Genomic DNA, 3,382 nt, shown 5'->3' with positions numbered 1-3,382 from the left:
TTTTAGAGTTCAGTGACTATGCCATTTTATGGTGGGACCAAGTGGTTACTTCACAACGTAGGAGTGGGGGAAGACTAGTTAGCACTTGGGAAGAATTGAAGTCATTGATGAGAAAGAGGTTTGTTCCTAGCCACTATTACTGAGATATCCATCAAAAACTGCAAGGCCTATATCAAGGGTCGAAAAGTGTAGAAGATTACCATAAAGAGATGGAAATACTCATGATTAGGGCTAATGTGGTGGAGGATCGAGAGGCTACCATGGCACGATTTTTGAATGGTTTGAATAGGAAAATTGCCAATGTAGTAGAGTTGCAACATTATGTGGAATTGGAAGACATGTTGCATGTGGCTATGAAGGTGGAGAGACAGTTGAAGAGGAAAGGGACAGCTAGGCAACCGATAGGAACTTCGAGTGCAAATCCATCTTGGAAACCGGGATGGAACAACAACAATAACAACAACAATAAGGTTGATAAAGTTGTAGCTAAGGGTAGGAATGAATGGCAAAAAGGGAAAGAGGAAAGTGCTAGCAAAACAGCACCCAAAACTGATTCACAACCATCAAGAAACCGAGATATCAAGTGTTTCAGATGTTTGGGGTCCGGGCACATCGCTTCTCAATGCCCAAATAAATGCGTAATGGTGTTGTTGGATAATGGAGAAGCGGTGAGTGAAAGTGAAGGCGAGTATGATGACATGCCTGCATTGGAGGACGTTGAAAAGGAAGAAAAATTGGAGTTTGCTGTTGGAGAATCGTTGGTGTCACGGAGAGCTCTTAACACTCAAGTCAAAGTGGATGATTCGGAGCAGCAGCGAGAAAATATCTTCCATACACGTTGTTACGTCAACGATAAGGTATGTAGCATGATAATTGATGGTGGGAGTTGCACGAATGTAGCTAGCACAACTATAGTTGAGAAACTAGGACTAGCATTATTAAGACACCCTAGGCCTTATAAGTTACAATGGTTGAATGATAGTGGGGAAGTTAAGGTGAATCGAAGGGTCTTAATTAATTTTTCGATTGGAAGTTATAGTGACAAAGTAGTTTGTGATGTGGTGCCTATGCATGTGGGACATATATTGTTAGGAAGACCATGGCAATATGATAGAAGGGTCACACATGATGGGTATAGGAATCGATATAGCTTTGTCAAGGATGGGAAGACTATTACTCTTGCTCCATTAACACCTGCACAAGTTTATGGAGATCAACTCAAGCTGAAAAGTGAGGAAGATGAGAGAATAAGAGAGTTTGGAAAAAGGAGAGGCAATAGAGAAGCCATCGATAAGAGAGAAAATAGTGAGGTGGCTAAAAGTGGAGAAAAGAGAGAGGAGCCACATGAGGGGAAAGAAAAGGAGTTAGTTGAGAAGAGAGAAAAAGAGTCAGCTGAGCGAAGAGAAAAGCCAAAGGTCAACTTCTATGCAAAGGGGAGTGAGTTGAAAAAGGCTATGAGTGAAAGTAGACAAATGATATTGTTAGTGTACAAGGAATCCCTCCTCAATCTTGAGGATTCTAACACATCCCTCCCTAGTTTGGTTAAATCTTTATTGCAGGAGTTCGACGATGTGTTTCCCGAGGAGATGCCAAGTGGATTGCCACCAATCAGAGGCATCGAGCACCAGATTGACTTTGTACTCGGAGCTGTCATACCTAATCGACCAGCTTACCGAACAATCCCGAGGAGACGAAGGAGCTTCAGAAGTAAGTGGAGGAGTTGATGAGCAAAGGTTATGTCAGGGAGAGCATGAGTCCATGTGCTGTACTTGTTTTGTTGGTACCTAAGAAGGATGGGACTTGGAGAATGTGCGTGGATTGCTGAGCTATCATCAATATCACGGTAAAGTATCGTCACCCAATACCTAGGTTAGATGATATGCTTGATGAGTTGCATGGGGCTTGCATTTTTAGTATAATTGATCTTAAGAGTAGGTATCATCAAATTCGCATGCGGGAGGGTGATGAATGGAAAACGGCATTTAAAACTAAGTATGGGTTGTATGAATGGTTAGTTATGCCATTTGGACTCACTAATGCACCGAGCACTTTTATGCGTTTAATGAACCATGTTTTGCGTGCTTTTATTGGGAAATTTGTTGTGGTTTATTTTGATGACATCTTAATCTATAGCAAAACCCTAGATGAGCATTTAGAGCATTTAAATTGTGTGCTTGTTGTATTACGAAAGGAACAACTATATGCCAATTTTAAAAAGTGTACATTTTGCATGAATAGAGTTGTTTTCCTAGGATTTGTGGTTAGTGCTAATGGGGTAGAAGTTGATGAAGAAAAGATAAAAGCTATAAAAGAATGGCCAGCACCTAAGACTATAACTGACGTTAGAAGTTTTCATGGATTGGCTAGTTTTTATAGGAGGTTTGTAAGAGATTTTAGCACCATCACCACACCGTTGACTGAAATAGTAAAGAAGAGTGTAGGTTTCCATTGGGGATAATCACAGGAAGTTGCATTTAACATGATTAAGGATAAGCTATGTAAAGCACCTGTTTTAGCATTATCTAACTTTGATAAAACATTCGAGGTTGAGTGTGATGCATCAGGGATAGGTATAGGAGCAGTATTAATGCACGAAAGGAGGCCTATTGCTTACTTTAGTGAAAAGTTGAGTGGAGCAGCATTGAACTACCCGACATATGACAAAGAGTTGTATTCACTTGTTCGAGCTTTGGAGACTTGGCAGCACTACTTATGGCCAAAGGAATTCGTGATACACACCGATCATGAATCTTTGAAGCATTTGAGAGGTCAAGGTAAGTTGAACAAAAGACATGCGAAATGGATGGAGTTTATTGAGACTTTTCTATACGTCATCAAGTACAAACAAGGTAATGAAAACATAGTTGCTGATGCATTGTCTCGAAGGTACATGCTTTTAAATTCATTAAATACTAGATTACTTGGTTTTGAGCATATTAAAAGCATGTATGAAACTGATAGTGATTTTTCTGATATATATGCTTCATGTGACAAATGTGCATTTGATAAATTCTATAGGCATGAAGGATATCTGTTTAAGGAAAATAAGTTGTGTATTCCTAATTGTTCTTTGCGTGAATTATTGGTAAGGGAAGCACATGGAGGTGGTTTAATGGGACACTTTGGGGTTCAAAAGACTTTAGACATGTTAGGAGAACATTTTTTTTGGCGTAGAATGCGACATGACGTAGAGCAAATATGTGGAAAGTGCATAACTTGTAAAAAGGCTAAGTCTAAGGTTCAACCTCATGGATTGTATACTCCTTTGTCTGTGCCTAGTGAACCATGGGTAGACATATCTATGGATTTTGTGTTAGGTTTGCCTAGGACAAAGAGGGGTAGGGATTCAATATTTGTAGTGGTCGATAGGTTTAGTAAGATG

Source organism: Olea europaea, chromosome 7 (genome assembly GCF_002742605.1).
Source record: "Olea europaea var. sylvestris chromosome 7, O_europaea_v1, whole genome shotgun sequence".
NCBI classification, from domain to species: Eukaryota; Viridiplantae; Streptophyta; class Magnoliopsida; order Lamiales; family Oleaceae; genus Olea; species Olea europaea.
The sequence above is the reverse complement of the archived record's forward strand: the minus strand, read 5'-3'. Positions refer to the sequence as shown.